Genomic DNA, 23,684 nt, shown 5'->3' with positions numbered 1-23,684 from the left:
ACAGTAATATTGTGAAATATTATTACAACTTAAAATAATAGTTTTCTATTCGAATATACTTTAAAAAAATAATTTATTCCTGTGATGCAAAGCTGAATTTTCAGCATCATTACTCCAGCCTTCAGTGTCACATGTAACATCCAGTCTATCACATGATCATTTAGAAATCATTCTAATATTCTGATTTATTATGAGTGTTGGAAACAGTTCTGCTGTCTTATATATTTGATGAATAAAAGGTTAAAAAGAACTGCATTTATTCAAAATAAAAAAAAATTCTAATAATATATATTCTAATAATATATTTTCTTTACTATCACTTTTTATCAATTTAACACATCTTTGCTGAATAAAAGTATTGATTTTATTTTAAAAAAATAAAGAAAAAAAATTATATATATTTATAAATATTTTAAAAACATAGCTTCTTTTTTTTTTTTTTTTACTTTTTATTCATCAAAATATCCTAAAAAAAGTATCACATGTTCTGAAAAAATATTAAGCAGCAGAACTGTTTCCAACTTTGATAATGAATCATCATATTAGAATGATTTCTAAAGGATCATGTGATAATGATCCTAAAAATTCAGCTTTGCATCACAGAAATAAATGATCATTTAAAGTATAATAAATTTAAAAACAATTATTTTAAATTGTAATAATATATCACAATATTAAATTTTTTTCTGTATTTTTGATCAAATAAATGCAAGCTTGATGAGCAGAAGAAACTTCTTTCAAAAACAATAAAAATAGTAATGTTTCCAAACTTTTGGTATGTACTATATATATATATATATATATATATATATATATATATATATATATATATATATATATATACATGTTTCTAGACGTGTCTTGTCAGTCCACATTATTAATAGTTTTTAGTTTAAAAGTGAGCCATAATGCCTATTTTAACAATATTACTGCTAATGCTAAATTATATCCACAATACATAACACAAAATGACTCTAAGGAGTCTGATAGCATTTTGTTTCCTGTTATTTTGGGGTATTTCCTCCTGGGTTTTGTTATAGAAGTAGTGAGGGAACAACATGTGTATTTTTTCTTTGTATGGTTTTCTAAATTGTCTCAGATTTATCTCTTTCTGTTATATTGCTTTTGCTTGTGCAGCTCCTCAGGTAATTTGTATTCTTCTGGTTCTTTCTATTTGTGAATGAAAGAGTGTAAATATATTGCAAGTATCGAAAAGAGTTTTGACGTCTCCCCTTCAGTTTTTCCTTTCTTTTATCTCCTTATGTTTCATATATTCTCATACCGTGTGGACCGAAGCCTGGCTGTGAGAGTGGAATAGTCATATAGTGTTTGCTTTTGTGAAGAAGGTGTGATGACACATTCAGTAAATCCAATGGAAACACTATAAAAAGCTCTAGCTGGACGCCTGCAGAATGCACTGGAGGTGAGAGCATTATGTTCATCCCAGTCCCACCTACAGCACCATGATTCCCTCAACACAGGTCTGACATACTTCTTGGGCCAGGAAAAGATCAGAGAACAGCCCCTGAAGCTGTGCAGAAACAGTGAAAAACAAAGCAAGAACTGAGTAATATATGCAGTGAATGGATGACGCCCCATGGATGCAAAAGCCATCTTCATGTACTGCAGTGCTCGAGAATGAGAGAATACAAATCATTAACGACACACTGTTGCTGAGCAATGTATGGTCTCCAGCAGGTTAGCTAATCCAGTAATGTCTTCAGATACATACAAATCTGAAACATATCTTCAATCAGAGGAATGTTTCATTGAAAGGATCCCAATAGATCTTAGTTAGGTTAGATATAATATCTAATTTAACACAAATTCAGACGTGTCTGTAAATTATGCACTGTACAGCTACTTTTTGTCAATTTTTTCTTCTATCTATCTATCTATCTATCTATCTATCTTTTAGGATGTATTTTATATTAATACAATATAAATCAAATTTAGTGTGTTCAGGTGAAATAAGAAAGTCAATCTGTATAGTAATACTGTCATTGTGAAAAAATATAATTATTATATAATTATGTCTAATTTAATGTATAGCATGCATTACAATAAATAAATAAATAAATGTGCAATATGTGGGAGGAGATGTTGAGAGAGCTGAGAGACTTGGATTTGTGGGTGTTAGCATAAGAACAATTTGTAAAATTAACATATATATATAATATTTCCTTCCTTTTCCTTTACCATTCTGTGTTAACATAGTAGTGAGTGTGTGCATGTGTGTGTGTGCGTGTGTGTGTGTGTGAGAGATAGAGAGAGAGAGAGAAAGAGAGAGAGAGAGAGAGAATAGTGAAATATAAGATTTAATGTAACATTCCTCATAACCAGTCTTCACCATTGTTTTTATTTATGCATTCAGCAGATGCCTTTATCAAAAACGACTTACAGTGCATTCAGGCTACATATATATATATTTTTTGGGGGGGAATTGAACCCACAAACTATTGTGCCACTAAAACAACACTCTACCACTGAGCCACATGAACACAGTGTTTAAGTGCAAATGTAATTTTAAAATAATGACTGCTGTAATAAAAATAGTGATTTGCGTATATGAGTATCTGTGTGCTGTTATGTTGTTCTCCGCAAATCTATGGATACGGCATTCATAAAATTTAAATATGAGATACTGAATTTCATGCCTGGGGTAGATGAAATCCCATTTCCAGCAACTAAACCGTTTTTTTTTTTCATAAAATAATTAGGTTATTTTGCAAATCTGAGCCATGCTTCTTATAGAGAGCACTGCAATATCATCCATGACACTATATGTTACTTTTATATCTTCACTATTTCTTCTGAATATATAGAGCTTATATTATAAATTAAACTTAAATGGAAAGCTGCAATTAGCATGTCAGCACACTCATGTTACTTTCTTCCAGCATCCAAAATGATTTCCCCTTTCCTACTCTAATACAAACCAATCAAATTGATATACACATCACATACTGTGGTGGGAGCTATTAAAAATAGTATAGATACTGAAACTAATAAAAATAATAATAATCATTACCTGACATCATTAATAGTAAAACATATTCTAATTTTAATATTTTTCTTCTAATAATAATAATACTAATTTAAGCAATTATTATTATTATTATTATTGTTGTTATTATTAATATTATTATCATTATTATTATTATTAATTTGGCAATAATGCATGACCTTTCCGGGCTTCTGTATGTGCCACTATAAATCTCCCAAACTGTTTATGTTTACAGAACTTTTCACAGCTCCAGTTTCAGTTCAAAATCAATGGACATTCAGATGTACTCCAACTGAAATGCTGCCCATTCATTTAGCTCTGATTCCAAAAATCCCTTTCTTTTTCCCACATAATTTAGAGTCTGCCTTCTGCAGATTTGTGCAGGAGAAACATACACGCAGTTTAGAGGGAACACTGATGTACAGCGTGTTCAACGGGTTGTACTCTTCCATATCCGAGTGCTTAACGTTCAACCGGCACTACATGGAAAATAAATCTTTCCAAAAGTTTACTTTAGAACCATAGAATCTTAATACAGCAGAACCTATTAAAGGGACTCCACATCTATCCCTCACAAATTCAGTTTCTGTTGCATGAAATTAAAAATGGCATCTTCCCTGACTAAGGTCTACAGAAGTGCATGCACATGCAGAGAGAGAGAGGCCTAAGAGAAAATTCATTTTCTTCATTAACATTGGCGAAGTCTTTTTCCTCTAGTACATTCACGACAATTACCAGGCTTCATAACGCAAGCTCTGGTGGAGAATTATAGCACAGCCCTTTTCTCTAGGTTGCAGAACATGCATTATTAATCGGGGCAGCTCAAAGTAAATAATTACATCTCATTATCAAAGCTTGGGATTCTAGTTTGAAGGCATGTCCTCTCTATTTCTTTAATGAGCCTCCAAGCTGGCCCATTTAGTATTGTTAGAGATGTTAGGTTTGAAAGAGGCATCTCCTCCCCAACTGGGCTTCTGTATTGTGAAATCAGAGAGCGAAAGGGAACAAACTGCTGCTATCAGTACAACGACGGGCATTCGCCATCAGGGCTGGGCTCGCATTCAAGGGCTGCATTCATTATTTTTATCCCAGCTGCCGCCATTCTGTTACATCTGGCGAATTTGGGAGATTGACTGGGCTTCTGTTGGCTCACTTCAAGAAGATAGAGGAAATGCAAAGAATTTTGTTGTAGGTCAGGGGCATGACTAGACTCGACATGAGAGGCTGAGCCCACGCTCCATTTTAGACATCAGAGATATAACGTGACTTGACTGTCCGAGTTATATTACGCAGAGAGTGGTTTTTTAGCCCTATATTAAATTAGGCTGGTAAAAAAAAAAAATCTTTTAAAATCAAAATTATGGTGCTTTAATAACCAATATTGATGTATAACAAAAGGGATTTCCTAATTACATTCACCAGAGGCCTTTCTGTTAGATTAACATAACACAATTCTGCACCATTCAGATCAGAATCGAGAATGGCTTTTAAATTTCAGTTCAGTAACTTAATTTGAACTGAATTTAAAATGAGATTGAAATGAGGAATTGCAATAATTCTCAATGTAAGAAATTAAATTAAAATAAATTGAAATTTAAAGAAATTATTTTATTTAAAAGTTTTAACTAAGTTTGGCAAGATTTACATGTTCAAATATTTGAAAAATGTAATGGTTTTTGGCCAGTACTGCAGGTTTGGAGTCAGTAAGATTTTTTTATTATTAATAATATTTTTATTCAGCAGTGACAACAAATTGATCAAAAGTAACAGTAAAGATTTTTAAATCACACAAATAAATGCTGTTCTTTTGAACCTTCAATTCAAAGAGTCCTAAAAAAAAAAAGCATATTACAATTTCCATAAAAATATTAAGCATCACAACTGCTTTCAAGATTAATAATACTAAGAAATGTTTCTTGAGCAACAAATCAGCATATTAAAATGATTTCTGAAGGATTCTTAAGAATGGAGTAAAGATTTTTAACTTTGCCATCACCTAAATAAATTAAATATTAAAACATATTAAAATAGAAAACATTTGTTTTAAAGGTGACATATCAAGAAAATCTGACTTTTTCCCCGTTTTAAACTATTGTGACTTTAAAACGCATGATTTCGGCGTGATAGACATAATAATCAAAACAAAACAGATGTTTTTGTTTTTATCAGGGTATCTTGAGGTACTAGTTGTAAAGGCACAGTACTATTCTGGAAAAGGGGGCAGGGAGAAGCAGCTCATTTGCATTTAAAGAGACAGGCACTAAAACAGCGTGTTTCTGCTTCCACTCAAAATAGGCACTTTCAAAATGATATAATAAATTATCTGTGGAGTATTTTGAACTGAAACTTCACAGACACATTCTGGGGACACCTGTGACTAATATTACATATTGTAGAAAAGGGCATAATAGGTCAACTTTAAATTGTTAAAATATTTCACAATATTACTGTTTTGCTGTATTTTGATCAAATAAATGCTGCCTTTGTGAACATAATAGACAACGTCAAACAATGTTTGAATTGCAATCCAGTAAGTTCCTCTTCCTGTCATTCCAAATTCACCCTCATGAAGAGATAGAGGCCCAAGAATCAAAAAATGTGTCCAATCCTGATATACACAAAGTGAGTAATTAGTGAATATTAAAAACAATATTGGCAAGAGAAAGAAAAAACACTCACTCATTGCCTGCACTTTAGCAAACACTCAAAAGCTGTCAAGTCGTGCAGCTCACTTGCACTGTAGACAGGGAATTAAAATATAGCCAATGGATATTAAATCAACTTGATCTTAAAATTGCTGCAGTATATAGACACAAATAGAAAACAATTATTAAAGGCTATAGCACAAAAAGATAAAACTAGTCATGTCACTGCTAGGTAGGTCATTGATTTCGTAACAGTCACGTTTTGTGGTGACAGACCTTTTCTTCCATGAAGATGCTTCAAATAAGCTGTGTGAAAAAAAATCACTTATCACAACAGTTCAATTACGGCATTGAAAGCACAAGTGTGAATGGAGCTAGCTTGTTTTATAAAAGCATACAGAGATGTCCGCTTTCCCAGTCACTGTAGATTCACTTCATATGATGGGCAAGGAGCTGATCATTTTCATTTAACCTCTACATGTGGCCCCTCATCCCTGAAGTCAGAGACAAAAAGGAAATACATAATATGGCGGAATGAGATAGGAAGGAGAATATGATCCAATTGGCAGTGTCAGGACACCGAATCTTTGGCTGTAAGTCTGCCCCGGCCCAGGATTGAGCATGATGCTGGTGGGCTAGTTAAATGTGATAATTTCACACACCATTTCACATGAGGCGTTCATACGGGGGTCCGCCACTCAACCTGACATAGGGGACACAATGTCTCCCCAGGACTTTGCGCTGTTGCATTGCTTTGTTGAATATCTTGAAGGAATATGCAGAATGCAGTTGAAATTGCTGGATTCGTGTGGGCTGGGCTAATAGAGATCTTTGCTCAGGGTAATTTGTGCTATGTGGGTTGCAAGGGCAAAGATCAGTACAACAGCACACAATCTCCACAGGTGGATTAATGGTGAGTTTCACTCCAGAGGCAAAATTACAGCCTACAGTCAATCAGATGATGATAAACTGTTGTAAAAAACTGCTATCGACTGAGTGATTCTTATCTTTTGCCTTTTTTTTATGATGAAATCCAATTTTTGGATTACAAATTGTATTATGAGCCAAAATGAACGATAAAATTAACGTTTAACATGATTTTCAGAATATCTTTATAAATATCTTAATGTTTAGTATGTTCATTTAAAGGAATAGTCCACCCAAAAATGAAAATTTGCTAAAAACGTACTCCACCCTCAGGCCATACGAGATGTAGATGAGTTTGTTTCTTCATCTGAAATTTCGCATTACATCATTTGCTCACCTCTCTCCTCTGCAGTGAATGGGTGCCAACAGAATGAGAGTCCAAACAGCTGATAAAAGCATTGCAGTATTTCACAAGTAATCACATGACTTCAGTCCATAAAGCAACGTCTTGTCCTCTATTCATGATATAATATGTGTCCCTGGACAACAAAACCAGTCTTAAGTGTCAATTTTTCAAAATTGAGATTCTTACATCATATGAAAGCTGAATAAATAAGCTTTCTATTGATGTTATGGTTTGTTAGGATAAGACAATATTTGGCCACGATACAACTTGAATATCTGGAAACTGAGGTTAAATTGTCCAAATTAAATTGTCCAAATGAATTCTTAGAAATACATAACACAAATCCTCATTTAATTTTCTTCACTTTAACTTTGTTAAACCCTAAAACATTCTATGTTTAAGTAATAAATCTCTTAGATTTTCATCTTGATCTCAGACCAGACTTTGAGCTACTGTATACATTCTTATTCATTCGTTTTGATACACATTTGACATTTATAAAATATTTTGATTATACCGATGCCATCGCTATCCAGACAATTTCAAAAATTTAAAGTGTAGCATATGATTTATTTCCTCTTCTCAATTTGCCCATCATTGGTTTTTCATAACTCACTGTTCTGCCAAATGACTAATGACCATTTACACATCCTTTATCACTGTGGGTACCAAAAATATAAATTTTTTGCTAAGTCCTAAATCAAGCTCCGAGTGCAGTCGAGCAAACAAAGACGGTTTAAGAGAAAATTTGGAAAAAAAGGAGCGCTTCTGAAACGACAGACGTGCTTTGCATCCAGACACCCATGCAGAAGCAGCCTAATGAGTTGGCTCTCACCAGAGAGGTGGACAATACCCTGCAACCATCGCTCTGAAATAAACCAATGCAGAGCTTGAGCCAGACTACTGAGTTCTCTGTTTCATACAGTCCATTGAGTTCCTCTGGGGGGGTACGATCTTGTGCCACAGATCCTCTTACCCAAAACACTACATGGCCCATTTGTGGTAATAGAGCACATAGGAACATTTTTGCTGTGTATGCTGTGGATTGAGAAACACTGTTGGGGACGGTGAGAATGCTATTGCTGCACTCCCCACTTCTTTGAGCAGTTGGCTAGTGTCTCCTACAGCAGATGGTCTGGAATGCAGACACTTAATATGACCTAATATGTCTCATTACACACTTACACAATCATATACCGAAGCAATGAACTATTTGTTGCAAAGATCTCTTTCTTAATGAATATCTAGGTCTTATTGAGTAAAAGTACCTAAACATCATTACACCCAGATGAATCTAACTGAGAAGAAAATAGCTTGTTTTAAATGTAATTTTATTAATAAGATTCGGGAGGAGCGCGTCAGATACTTAGCCTAATCAACACAGGTGGACCATAATCAAGTAATCAATCCCATAGTATAAATATCGCTGACTTACCTCTATCCATTGACGGTTTATCAGCATCCCTCCTCCACCCCATCTCCTCACTTCAAGTTCACTTTATAAATAGACGGGGAAGGGGGGGGTACTCTAGGTTCGGGCCATTCCCGAGCTCGGAGCCCTTCCCCGGACAGCACGCCAAAATACGCATTCCATACCTCAGCTAATTATATGTAAGCGTGAACTATTGAAACTCAATATGAAAAGACATTTATTCGCAAACTTATTTTGTGTGCTTAATGTCACATCTTTACGAGCAAAACAGGATATTTGAAACTAAATATACATGGGATGGGACTTGATGTTATCTATTGAGAACGTATTAGAGAAAAAAAATAATGCCTTAACAGCTGTTTGGCTATCAGTTAGCATTAACCATTAGCCTAACTGAGTATTTTCAAGAACGGAAAAAAGTTAGCTCATTCTATTTTAAGAGCATTCCCTTTCACTGTTCCTTGCTGGGGGAATGACCTTCCTAACCTTATCCAGTCTTACAATTCCCTGACAATTTTCAAGGAACAACTGAATCTTGAGAGAAAAGAGGGAGAACTGCAAGATATAAACTCAGAATTGTGAGATATAAACACAGAATTGCGAGATGCTAACTCAAAATCGCAATTCTGAGAAGAACTCAGAATTACAAGAAAAAAATCGTGAGATAAAAAGGCTGCATCCTGCTGACTTAAAATATATATAGTGTGTATATATATATGTTTGTTTTGATCAATTTTGCTGTGAATCTTCACAGCTAACACACTTCTGACTTAAACTGTCATGCCACAGCTTACATCGCTTTAAATATGCAAGGCTTGTTAATATTTGGGTAATGATCTTAATTTAAATTCTTCCACGTCATAAGCCTGCATCAGACACCCAGCCTGTGAAGGCGAGGGCAAGAAATAGAGGTGAGAGATAGCGCAAGAAAAGGAGAGGGAGAGTCTGCATCTGATAAAGTCTTGCCACTCTGAACTGTACTGATGTGAATAACAGATGTAGGCGATGACCTGGTATAGGCTATCACACTACACTCAATACACTGTCTCCTCTTCTAGCCCTCTGTGCCAGAGGGTGTCATCAGATAATGTGGGAAGAAAATCCATAAGCAGGAGCCTCTGACACGGGACTAAATTGAGTCAGAATGTGTTTTTATGCTTAGTCAGTTGGTTTAAGTAATTAAGTTGTGATTTCAATCGAACTTCCTCAAGCAATGGTTTTTGATCTTAAAGAGGACCGCTTATTCACCAGCCAGCGATAATAACTTTAACACACGCACAGAGGCTGAAAAAAGACATTACAATAATCTTATCCACATGCATTTAACATTTTTCCCCATCCAAACTGTGATACTCAAGGCTCCAGCCCTGAACAGCAGACAACAGATTTAAAAATGCAACATTCATAGCAACAGTGATAATGCAAAGACTGATTTCCCACATCACAGTCTGACTTCTGACTTGAGTATGATCCCCTGACTGGTGCACTGGAATAATCTAGACCTGCCATTAACCACCCTCAGCAACAATAAAAAATATACTCATTATCATTTAACATAAAATCCAAAATCCTCTATTTCTTTATCAAGTAAGAGTTCCAATCCAAAAAGAAGCATCATTATCATTTCTGTTTACATTACACCAAACCTCCAACATCAGTGCTCAATCTAAATTACATTTAATCAGAATCTAATTGCAGTATCATTATTGGTTTTAGCTCATTACCATTACTCAAAAGTAAACTCAAATAAGAGCAAAGCTTTATGGGCCTCTGCCAATCTATTTCACACCACAAATTGTTACAATTCAAGTACTTTAGTAAACGAAAACTGTTAAGTTATTTAGGTGCTAACAAACAGCTTTTGGCCCTCGTCAGCAGTTGGTTACAATATTAAGTTGCAAATAATGACAAACATTGACAAACAGATCATTCAAAAACATTTCCCTTACATAAATTCCTTTTCTATAGCCCAGAAAGGTGACAGTAGGTGAAGGACGAGCATTGTGACTTATTTAGGTTTTTTTCAGTCTGCTTGTGTTGTCTACCGCTCTCGATGGAGGTAAACAACGTTAACCGACACAGACTCTCAACCCAGAGGAAAACTCAGGGTCAAATGGCATTTACAGAGCAAGAGTCCTAAGAAAACCTATGAATAATGTATAAAACCAAGCATTGTTTCTTTTTCTACTGTGCAGAACTTACGTGGCGGTGCGTGATCAGACTCATAAGGAGTTCAAACGTTTGTAACAGGCCAAAAGTTTACAAGTTGGCACCGCACCAGTTTTCCTGACTTCCCTATCGCCATGATGGAAAAGTTCATTATCTCATTCAATTATATAATAGAGCCATCATGATGGAGCCTGAATTCGCCAGACCTTAGCGTTCCAAGCAAAGGCTCTTTCCATTGATTTAAAAGCTTCTCTGAACTAATGAAGTCTGGAGAAGTGACTTCATACTGCACTTAGCTGTGCATACACCAAGAGACATGCTTCTCTATCATACACACAGTTTCTACAGCAGCTCCTGGTGTTGTCCAACCAGAACCACAGAAAACTCCTTTTGCAGGGAACAGTGAAATGCAGTACTCTGTGCTTTATGATCAATGGATTTGTAGCGCTCTCACAAAGACCCAGTGAGTGAGTCATTGCTGCGACAGCCTCTCCATACTACAAAAGTCACTGCACTCCATCACACATTGTTATAGCACATCATGTAGGTGTATGCTTTTGTATTGCATAGTTGACTCATTAGATCTGACAATGTGATGCCAATCGGTATTTTGGTACAAAGTTACAAGTCAAGGTATCAAAATTTCCAAGCAGCCTTCTGCCTGACACTTCCAAACTCATTATTTCTTACAGGTGTTTAATTTAACTTGTCTCTGACAATTACCAGTGCCAATTATGGACACATTGCAAAAACTATTCATTAATGGTATTAAAGCATGTGGAGAAGTTTATACAAACCCATCTAACATGCTTTCTAAACTAGCCCATCTGGTCCAGATGGCCTCAAGGTTTGACATCTGCAAGGCTGATAAAACTCTTTGCTTCCTCCAGACCTCCACAGGCTATATCTGGGTCAATGACATGATGCATATATTATATTATAAAATGATTCATTATAATGCAAACCATACAAAAAAAATCTAAAATAAATATTGCTTCAAATTCTGAAGGCAAGACATTGTAATCTTTATTTGTGGTGCTTAAATTTAAAAAAACGTTAGGTGGTGTAACTGTATGGAGGTATTTTCTATATGAAATATGAAAAATATGAAAATGTGTTTGTTTGTAGAATTAAGTATATATTTAATTGTATATACATATACGTGTGTGTGTGTGTGTGTGTGTGTGTGTGTGTGTGTGTGCGTGTATATAGATAGATAGATAGATAGATAGATAGATAGATAGATAGATAGATAGATAGATAGATAGATAGATAGATAGATAGATAGATAGATAGATAGATAGATAGATGGATAGACAGACAGACAGACAGACAGACAGACAGATAGATAGATAGATAGATAGATAGATAGATAGATAGATAGATAGATAGATAGATAGATAGATAGATAGATAGATAGATAGATAGATAGATAGATAGATAGATATCCACAAATCAAAGTTTAGCTCAAATTTTTTAAAACATGTTACATGTTACATGTGTGTGTGTGTGTGTGTGTGTGTGTGTGTGTGTGTGTGTGTGTGTGTGTGTGTGTGTGTGTGTGTGTGTGTGTGTGTGTGTGTGTGTGTAGACAAATTTCAATAGGAAATTTTATGTACTTTACATGCGTTTTTTTTCCACCTGCTTATCTCGTACGTGCTTATGTCACTGACCCATCTTCTAATATATCACTTCTGTAGAGGCAAGTAACCGAGAGAGTCAGTGTCAGACTTAAATATTATTCTACATTAAAATATTCTCATATCCAACTTGTAAACATTTTTTCCCAAAAAAACCTTAATTGAAACATTCAGTCCTGACGATTAGAATATGAATCAGTAATATGCATTCACTCAAGAGGCGTTGATGCACATCAGTAAAACCTGTTGTTCAGAACAAAGTGATGGGCAGAACTTCCCACTGCTATGTTCATAGAGCAATGCAGAAATACGCCATATAATCACAGAAAAGTCTGCTTTGCCAAAGTATCCCACTACTGGTCAATATGTATTTTGAAGCCATTATTTTCTAAATGTCTCACAAATATCGTGCCTACCTCTATTATTACGTGGAACCCAACAAACATTGCTTTGATATCAACAAATCAACATCGACGAAATTAATCGAGCGACGCTTTTCCCGCAAGGAATCCGTGAGAGCTCTTCAAAGTTGACCCATTTCCATGCACGTACCTTCTTCTATTTGCCGCCGCTGTTGCCAAACACCTCCAGTATGATCACCTAAAAACACAGTCGACTGCAGATTTTTGGGTATCTCGTTAATCACTTGATGTACTATGGCCCCCAATACGACAAACTCCATTCCCCCACGTAACGGAAATCACACGCAAATCTCCCAAAGCGCGATACCAAGTGGGAAAAGCTGTTGCGCTGTCCAGTGAAAGTGGTGCTGAAACGCTCTCGGAGCCGAAGTACTTTCCATTTCTCCAAGTCGTCGTGTCCATTCATACACAATTGTCAAATATTGTTCGTCATGTGTTATGAGCTCATACCTGAAGAGATAGTACTGCACTGAGCATAACTAGAGAGCAGAGCCGTGCTAAGATGTAAGGCAGGCAGTGCTCTTCAGTCGAAACAGTGCGTTCAACGCCCACATAGCCCACTCACAAACACATAACGCAGAACATACACTGACTGATGAAAGAGCTTTCGTGCAGCTTACTAAGAAAGCCTTAACAAAAAATGATTGATTTCTTTAATGAATATATCTGCACATGCACGATCTTAAAAGATAAGGATGTTTTTAATAAAGCCTACAGCCCTTGTTAAAAAGCCTGCAGGAATTCTTATTACCTTACGACATATGCTAAAGATTGTTATTTCAAAAGTCAATAAATGGTATTTTACTGTAATTATTTTATGGTAACAATATGTAGCTCGAGTAGCTCGAATATGTTGGTATCTTAACATTGCATTATTTAATATATAGGACTGTAAAATACACAAGCATAACACATGTAATGCCTGTGAATATTGTCACTGTTTTCTTTTTTACAATGTTTTTTACAGTAAAATAATGGCAATCGTAGCTGATATTTTACAATTTACTACTGTAAATAAAAAGACTCTAAAGAACCAAATAAGATGGTACAGAATAAATAATAATGTTGGAGGGGGGGGGGGGGACTTCAGTTTATCCAGTAGGATTTTATTAGATTTTCTAAGCAGTCTTGTTTGATCTCATTACTATTGTTTATGTTTGCGTGTTTGTTTGTTTTTGTTTTGTTTTGTTTATTCTTCACTATGGCAAGAAAATTAGTTGAATACACTTTTAAAACCAGTATAAATGTCCTGGAGGCAATTGTACATCTTATTGTACATGCAAGATGTTAAATATAAAGCATAAAGTTTCAGGGCATTGATAATCACAGTGCAGCGAGTAAAAGAGGATTTTTAAAAAAAAACATAACGTCCCGAAGGATACTTTTTTGGAATGCTTACACATTATTATTATTTGTATTTATTTATTTTATTTTTTTGAGGACAAATTTAGTCTCAAAGCACATCAGTATAAATCTGGGCTTGGTAGAAAACATCTACATTTAGATGGAGGTGTTGTATCTGAGCATTCTCTCAGCATATTTCGTTATGAATCCTTAATTCATATATATTAACACACATGCTTCCAACTTCAATGACTTCCAAACAATATCCCCATGGGATTATGATTTTAAAAAATGACTAATGTAGTGTGCACAATACACTGATATCTTTCTAGTGTTAACCTATGCAGCTTGCTGCTCATGTTGTTAAATGTATTCATTGAAACTAATGTAAAGTCATTTCAGAAAGTCATACTACATCAGCGGACACCAAGGAAGAGTTGCAGACCTTTCTTTTAGATATGAACATGATATGAAATATTACTTTCAGGTGGGACAAAATTATATTCAGATCAGATTTATATATCTTTATACAGCAATACACAGTACATTTCTTTATATGTGTGTGTGTGTGTGTGTGTGTGTGTGTGTGTGTGTGTGTGTGTGTGTGTGTGTGTGTGTGTGTGTGTGTGTGTGTGTGTTTATTGCTCTTTACATCTGCATTTGTTTCTGTGGATTTGTAGACATTTTTTTCTGAGTTTAGTTGGCATTACCTCTTGCTCCATTGAGCTATAACTGAATGTTCTAGGAGTACACTTAGACAGTTTATTACCAGACACAGTCAATGTTAATTCTCCAATTAAGTTTAATACTATACAAAAATTCTGAGCTTTATTGGTGTTTTGGGAAATCTCAGAAAGAAATAAATGGTACAATATCACCCCCTAGTGAAGAGAAATGTTTACTTATGGCCAACATTTTTTTTCCCTTTTTTACACTTACCTAAATGGCAACTGTTGTCCTCTCTTTGATTTTATCATCTGAATTTTTTTTAGACAGACAGACAGACAGATAGACAGATAGATAGATAGATAGATAGATAGATAGATAGATAGATAGATAGATAGATAGATAGATAGATAGATAGATAGATAGATAGATAGATAGATAGATAGATAGATAGATTAATAAATGCATTATTAATAGAGACATGTATGTATGTATGTATGTATATACACACACACACACATTTAAATACACCCAAATGAAAAATTTAACCGAATACAAAACTGCATCAAATATGTGATCTGACCAGCAATCTTGGTGGATGGTGGCTTGTAAATTATATATGGCATCTTTTCATCTACTCTCTATCATTCCCTTCAAGCAAAAAATGATCAGTACTGAATTATCACAAACAGAGCTAGATTAAGTAATGTCCTGCAGCAGCATTTTGTCCCCGTCGGACAGAGCCCATGTCTCTTTGGTGTCTAGCCAAGCAGCTTTACTGCTCAAAAGCCAAGCCACTGCAGGAACATTGGCCAGTGTGTTACTGATAAAACTCCTCAAGGTGGCAACTTACAGTTCTGCCAAATTCTGTGCTCATCTTGGCAACAAGACCACATTTAGTCCAGAGTTAGTGCTTTTGGATCATTGCTTTCCCTGTATACTCTTTTCTATCATAATTTCTTACCATGAAGGCACAGTAGCAAAAAAACGTGTCAGATAAAGGTAAAATGAAAGGCTAAATGAAGTTTTCATGCAAAACAAAATATATATATATATTAATATTATAAGTGGACCGGAAGAAAAATAATAAAGTCATAAAAAGAAAACATTATGATCCATAACATGCAGTATATTATATTATGATTATGATACTGTTTAATCAGTTACTCTATCTATTTATCTATCTATCTATCTATCTATCTATCTATCTATCTATCTATCTCAAAGCACATCAGTACAAATCTGGGCTTGGTAGAAAACATCTACATTTAGATGGAGGTGTTGTATCTGAGCATTCTCTCAGAATATTTCCTTATGAATCCTTAATTCATATATATTAACACACATGCTTCCAACTTCAATGACTTCCAAACAATATTCCCATGGGATTATGATTTTAAAAAAATGACTAATGTAGTGTACACAATACACTGATATCTTTCTAGTGTTAACCTATGCAGCTTGCTGCTCATGTTGTTAAATTTATTCATTGAAACTAATGTAAAGTCATTTCCGAAAGTCGTACTACATCAGCGGACACCAAGGAAGAGTTGCAGACCTTTCTTTTAGAAATGAACATGATACGAAATATTACTTTCAGGTGGGACCTGAAAATTATATTCAGATCAGATTTATATATCTTTATACAGCAATACACAGTACATTTCTTGATATATATATATGTGTGTGTGTGTGTGTGTGTGTGTGTGTGTGTGTGTGTGTGTGTGTGTGTGTGTGTGTGTGTGTGTGTGTGTGTGTTTATTGCTCTTTACATCTGCATTTGTTTCTGTGGATTTGTAGACATTTTTTTCTGAGTTTAGTTGGCATTACCTCTTGCTCCATTGAGCTATAACTGAATGTTCTAGGAGTACGCTTAGACAGTTTATTACCAGACACAGTCAATGTTAATTCTCCAATTAAGTTTAATACTATACAAAAATTCTGAGCTTTATTGGTGTTTTGGGAAATCTCAGAAAGAAAGAAATGGTACAATATCACCCCCTAGTGAAGAGAAATGTTTACTTATGGCCAACATTTTTTTTTTCTTTTTTTACACTTACCTAAATGGCAACTGTTGTCCTCTCTTTGATTTTATCATCTGAATTTTTTTTAGATAGATAGATAGATAGATAGATAGATAGATAGATAGATAGATAGATAGATAGATAGATAGATAGATAGATAGATAGATAGATAGATAGATAGATAGATAGATAGATAGATAGATAGATAGATAGATAGATAGATAGATAGATAGATAGATAGATAGATAGATAGATAGATAGATAGATAGATAGATAGTGTAGCAGAAATGACTCGAACCAGACAAATTAAAGAGTCGATCAGGGCTGTGGCTGAAACACGAGCCAAATTCCTCAGTAAGGCAACAGGAAGTCATAAAACATTCTGTGCCACAAGTCCCAAGCAAGATAACCAACCAACCAACGCTTTCACAGAACAGCTTTCAACATTAACAGCACTAGAACAATTATTGACAATTTTAATATACAGAGAAGAGATTGTCAAATTTGTTGTTCGTATTTGATAGGCAACGCCGGACATCACGTGTAAACCCATGAGAGTACTACACAAGTTCCATTGACTTCCCCCAGCAGAAACAGACTGAAATTCCTAAGGGGGGGGGGGGGGGGGGCCTTTGAACCTCTGGTCTCCACAGAAATCTTTGTCAAGAGAATGGCAAAGAAACTGTCAATCTACATATATATGGACCAAAATGAACTCAAAAAGACTTATAAATGAATATCAGTCCATCGCTTCACTCCGTATTCATTTCTATGTAACCCACACATTTGACTATCATCTTTTAATCACTTATTGTGTATGTCTTTTAATAACTATTGGATAGCTTAAGGATACATATTCATGTCTAGTATCTATGTAATATAATCTGCTTGCTTGAAATAGTCCTGACCATCAGTTATTTGTCAAATGTATCATATTCTTGTTATAGGAATCATGTCCAAAATTAGACCCTGCAAGAGCGGGAAAATTCGGACCACATGCTTGGTAAGAAAACATATGATTTATGATACCCCCAAGCCAAGACAATATCTGATTGGTCAAGACAACATTTGAGGTGTGGCCAACAGGCCAGTTTAAATACTTAGGACACCATAAAATCTTGCTTTTTAGTTGTTAGTAGGGGTGTAACGATTCACTCGTTTTCTCGATGCATCTTACCGACGGAGTTACCGGAGCCGTCGACAGCTGTATTTATTGCATGGACGTAGCAGAAATGTAAGTGTCTAAATCATACGCACAGATCCATTGAATGATAAATGTCTTTAAACAATGCGGATGAACCGAATATACGAAGGAAACTTTTAAAATTAACCACAGCATTAACAACGACCTTGAAATAAGAGCGCGAGATTTATCTGATAATCAGATGCATGAAAGTAGCGTTTGTTTCATTAGCAAACAGACATCTGGTGCGTTTTCTCTCAGAATCATTCGCTGATGGAGAGGAAAAGTTAAATAGAGATGAATACGTTTTCACACTGAAAGAGAAGCGATCTCGTTCTCATAGACGTGCCAGGCTATATCTGCAGCTAAACTGAATAAAAGCAGAATGAACTGATGAAACTAAAAAAAAACCCACAAACAATTTATGAATGATGCAGTGCTAATTGACATTTATTACAGTACAGAAACTATAAAGTATATTTTCTACCTTATTCTGTGCAGAAAATTTAAATAATTGCTCATTAAATGTAGCTTAGTATATAAAACAATCATAAAATTGCCATTAGGAAAAAAATATTGATTACAAATGATTGATTATTGTCCAGCAGTGTATTTGATTTATTACAGCTAATTAAAAGTAATTAAAAAAGAAGATAATTCCTTGAAAAAAAATAATAATAATAATAATAATAATTATTATTATTATTATTATTATTATTATTATTATTATTATTATATAGGCTACATACATAAAATGATTGTATTTGACATTTCTGTCACTTCTGAAATTATGGCTACGCCCCTGGTGTGACAAAATGTTAGCTTATACATAATACTCTTTAAGCGCTTTTTTAAAAACTTGGCTTACATACATTTTTACATATGCCATGTCGCATCATTAAACTAGCATTTAACAATGGACAAAAGGTTTTTTTTTTTTTTTTCTAACCTATGGTTCTCTAACCATAAATGCTACTGTAATTTGCCCCCTGACTAAGCATTTAAAGAATTTAGTAGAAGCATTTAAATAATCCCATGAATGCACTTAAAGAATGCAGAATCGAATCGTTATAATCGAATCGAATCGAATTTAATTGTGAATCGAATCGAACTGAATCGTTCTAAATTTGCAAAAATCGTTCTTGAATTGAATCGAAAACCTATGAATCGTAATCGAATCGAATCGCTGCCTTGCCAAAGATTCACAGCCCTAGTTGTTAGCTTTGCTTCTGCTACTAGTCATGCCTGCTTTTAGCTTCTAGCTTTGCTCTGTTATTAGTCATGTCTGCTTTTAGTTTTAGCTCTGCTTTTGCTATCAGTCATGCCTGCTTTTAGCTTTGCTTCTTAGCTTTAGCTTTTAGCCATGCTGTTTGTCATCACTGTTCTTTGAGCGCGGTTCCAGCGTGCTTCAGCCTGCACGCTGGTTGCTACTTAGCCACGATGAAAAGAAACACCACCTAGTCTCGTCAAACTTTATTTCTTTTCTTTTCCGTTTGAGAGTTTCGTGTTCTGAGTTAAGTTTTGTAACGCCGTCTGACCTCGACTGCCCGTTCAACTTCAACCAGCCACACAACTCTGCATCTTCAGCAAACGCCCAACCACGGGCTTCTCAAGACGTCACTTCAACGACTGCTGAACTTCCAGCCAATCAGTGACAACTTTACACAGGCAATGTACCTTCAGACATTTGTGCTGGTGTATCTAATATAATTTTAACCTAATTGAGGAACTCAGTGCGAGGGTTAATTAAGTGATTGATGGTTGATCATATCTATGCAATTTAATGTATTGCTGTGAACTTGGGATTCCACATTTCTATTCTATTAAACTCATCTTTCCCTAACTTTCGATCTTCATGCAACTTGTGTAAATGTGTGCATGCGTTTATGTGTTAGATTAGTTTATATGTCTTAGATTTATCTAATAAAGTCTTATTCATATTGAAAAGAGAAGTATCTTGTGTTTTGTGCTTACAAGTTAATGTCTTAAACTGCCGATCTTGTTACTGTGCAAATTGATAGTGTTTTCACTATAGTTTGGATATTAATATCCAGCGCAGATTAGATGTTAAACGGCTCTTTCAGTGAATCGCAGGGCGTCTCAGTGATCAGTGATTCTGTTCAAATTCCCTTTAAAATCTTAAATGATTCCCTTTTGAGCTAAACTGACCTGTTTCCCTTACAATAGATAGATAGATAGATAGATAGATAGATAGATAGATAGATAGATAGATAGACAGATAGACAGATAGACAGATAGATAGATAGATAGATAGATTAATAAATGCATTATTAATAGAAACATGTATGTATGTATGTATGTATACACACACACACACATTTAAATACACCCAAATGAAAAATTTAACCGAATACAAAACTGCATCAAATATGTGATCTGACCAGCAATCTTGGTGGATGGTGGCTTGTAAATTATATATGGCATCTTTTCATCTACTCTCTATCATTCCCTTCAAGCAAAAAATGATCAGTACTGAATTATCACAAACAGAGCTAGATTAAGTAATGTCCTGCAGCAGCATTTTGTCCCCGTCGGACAGAGCCCATGTCTCTTTGGTGTCTAGCCAAGCAGCTTTACTGCTCAAAAGCCAAGCCACTGCAGGAACATTGGCCAGTGTGTTACTGATAAAACTCCTCAAGGTGGCAACTTACAGTTCTGCCAAATTCTGTGCTCATCTTGGCAACAAGACCACATTTAGTCCAGAGTTAGTGCTTTTGGATCATTGCTTTCCCTGTATACTCTTTTCTATCATAATTTCTTACCATGAAGGCACAGTAGCAAAAAAAAAAAACGTGTCAGATAAAGGTAAAATGAAAGGCTAAATGAAGTTTTCATGCAAAAAAAAATTATTAATATTATAAGAGGACCGGAAGAAAAATAATAAAGTCATAAAAAGAAAACATTATGATCCATAACATGCAGTATATTATATTATGATTATGATACTGTATAATCAGTTACTCTATCTATCTATCTATCTATCTATCTAGTGTATCTATCTATCATTTCATTAAGTGCTGTTATCCATCATGGTTTTCAATTCAGCTGTCCAAATTATGATGTTTTGTAATTTATTGATGGTATTTAGAGTGAACTGATCTGTTCAAATGCTGTCATCCTAATAAAGATTGTTTATTTTTGAAAAAATGCAGTTTAAATAATAAGTAACATGACAAGCTCCAGTCAGAAGCGGCTTCCACAAAAATGATGTGATATGCACTAAGGGCCCAATGATATTTTTTCCGCATTCATTAGAGGAAGGCCCTTTCAATGTTCAGACTTTATATTTTACAAAGTCTAACAAAAGAAACCTAAAATATTTTCTTACCATTTTCACAATATCTATTTTAAACTGCACTCTTTGCACCAACTGTGAAACAAAGCCCTGAAGATAAAGCAGCAGAGGAAGGGACTGAAGAAAAAGCAGATAAGAAACAATTAAACACAGTTATATTTTGTTTTTCAACATTCTCCAAGTAGGACTAAAACAAAAGCAATATCCAGACTTGACATTGTTAAGTGGGCTTACATTTTTTGTGACATTTAAATAAACCTTGGATTTAGGAGCATATTCAACAAGCAGCACAGGAAGATATACAGCCAGAAGATGGATCATGGTGAGGACCCTTCAGAGGGAATAATTCACACTTAGCGGGGCTCATTGTCGACTACAATTATTAACTGGCATTTAAACATCCCTTGATAATATTATGTTAAGCGACACATCACCATGCCCACTAGGAGGGGATAAATAAAACAAAGGAAGGATGAGGCTAGACCAGATTGGTTCATACAAATCACTTCCAGCTATTGTTTTTGCTAACACTCATATTACACAGGGCAAATCATTTATATTATTTATGCACAAATGACTTGCTTGCACAGATCGTCATGCAATTTAGTGACAGTGATCAGTCTAATTAAAAAAAAACAACATTCATCATTATTTATGCACAACATCATTATACATTTGGTCTGAACAGTGCCTATTGCAAAAGTTTTAATTAACAAACTACTTCTGCACCATTAACTGAAAAAAAAAAGAACAAAGTACAGTACGGTGGCTGTAGAAAACGACTCTATTAAATAACTTGGGGTCAGCTGCAGGGCTGAAAATGTGACCAGCTCCAAAGTAAATTGATTTTTTTACTGTTATTTGTTATTTACTATAGCCTTACCCATACAGCAGATCGTCATCAATAATCATTTAAACACATTCAGATTGATGGCAGATCCGTATTGGATTCAATTTGATCTCATGTTCATTGGGTGAATACGTTAAAAAAACAATGGCATCATAAATGATAACAATGATTTTTAGCTACTTTCCCATCATCCTGTGCAGTAAACATTGCTGGTAGTAAAATAACAGTTTACTCTTTGGCCCTAATCTGTGAAAACATTGTATATAATGAGTATTTAAATCTGTAATTTAGCATTATTTTTGAAGGACTGTCGATAGTTGCATAGCTTTCGACTTGTGAGTTTATCTCAAAATTCTGCCACCTATCTCCATTATGACTGCCAAAGCTTCTCATAATAACATAGCCAGAGGTGGGTAGTAACGAGTTACATTTACTTTGTTACATTTACTTGAGTAATTTTTTGGGGTAACGAATACTTTTCGGAGTATATTTAAAGATGGGTACTTTATACTCTTACTTGAGTAAATTTTTGGGGAAAAATCTGTACTTTTACTTCGTTACTGTGGGCGACGCTCCTCTCGTTACTTTATCTTAATGCAATAAATGTTATAATGCTTCAGTTTATTCCAAACGCGCCGTCTACTTTTCTCTGGGCAATGAGCGATGCCCATTCGTGAATGATTCATTCTTTTGAGTCAATTCTGTTCAAAGGCTTGATCAAACCAATTGGCAAACGAGTGAATTGGTTCATGAATCAGTTTGAATGAGTCGTTCAGTTCCCTGCCGCACGTGCTGAGCGTTTGAAGTGGTTCACTCGGAGTTGTAACGTTTAAGAACAGAAAGAGCGTTGAAAACGTGGCTGGAACTGCACTGAATTGAAATCTGCAAAGGTTATTATTTGCTAGCGATGGAGATCCTTATTAGATGAACACCGCGTGTGCTGTCTACTGTTTAACAGGTAATAACTTGGGCTACATTCGATTACAGTACACGATACCACTGTGACATTAGTTTGTTGTACGTGTGTGGCTTATAACAGAGGGGAGTCAAGTTGAATGCAGCTTCCAAAAGACAAAAAATAGCCGATTAAGATTTTATTAATTTTAATACAATCACACTGGTGCAAGTACGTTCAGCGAGTCATATTATCAGCTGCTAAATTCAGATCTGTGATTGCTTGCTGGCGCTGAGCCAGAGATAGATGCGTTTATACAGCGCTGCGTATTATAACAAATCACACATGATTCCTTTGAGCTTATTAAAGCATTGGCCAATCAGAGGCGTTCAGATGAGTCATCGCTAAAATGCCGGTGCTTCCTTCACTCGCTCGCTGACTGGAGACCTCTTTCTGGCGAATTCTCTCGTCAGAAACAACAAAGTGCAGATGTGTGTACGAATCTTTAATTAAGATATTGATTTCATAGTGTTAACAGTTTCAGTGATTTTAATGGGAGTTTCTGAGAGTGATTGAAATCTAGACTGTCAGTGAAAATTATCTTTAATAATGTAAATGTTATTTGCTCTCTTTCTGAACAATGAAAGATTAGTAGCAATATTTATATCACATTAACTTTCAATGTTAAATTCACATTTAATATAAAGTCAGTCGTATTAAAAATATGTTATGGCATGACACCTATATCTGTTACTTAAGTAAACAGACAGGGTTTTATAATAAATTACATAAATTGGAGTAAAGGCTGATGAAATATA

General features: G+C 34.9%; 2 protein-coding genes across 2 annotated transcripts in view; one reads left to right on the top strand and one right to left on the bottom strand.

Moving 5' to 3' along the window:
* Positions 1 to 13,126, bottom strand: part of LOC132151620 (metabotropic glutamate receptor 4-like) — a 172,210-nt gene extending 159,084 nt beyond the window's left edge. Inside the window, exon 1 of the mRNA XM_059559861.1 lies at positions 12,719 to 13,126. The gene's annotated coding sequence lies outside the window, so the exon portion shown is untranslated. The remainder of the gene's footprint in view (positions 1 to 12,718) is intronic.
* LOC132152240 (uncharacterized) overlaps positions 1 to 23,684 on the top strand; it is a 59,387-nt gene that overhangs the window by 15,335 nt on the left and 20,368 nt on the right. The window lies entirely within an intron of this gene.

The sequence above is a fragment of the Carassius carassius genome, chromosome 10, assembly GCF_963082965.1.
Source record: "Carassius carassius chromosome 10, fCarCar2.1, whole genome shotgun sequence".
Taxonomy (NCBI): domain Eukaryota; kingdom Metazoa; phylum Chordata; class Actinopteri; order Cypriniformes; family Cyprinidae; genus Carassius; species Carassius carassius.
The sequence above is the reverse complement of the archived record's forward strand: the minus strand, read 5'-3'. Positions and strand labels throughout refer to the sequence as shown.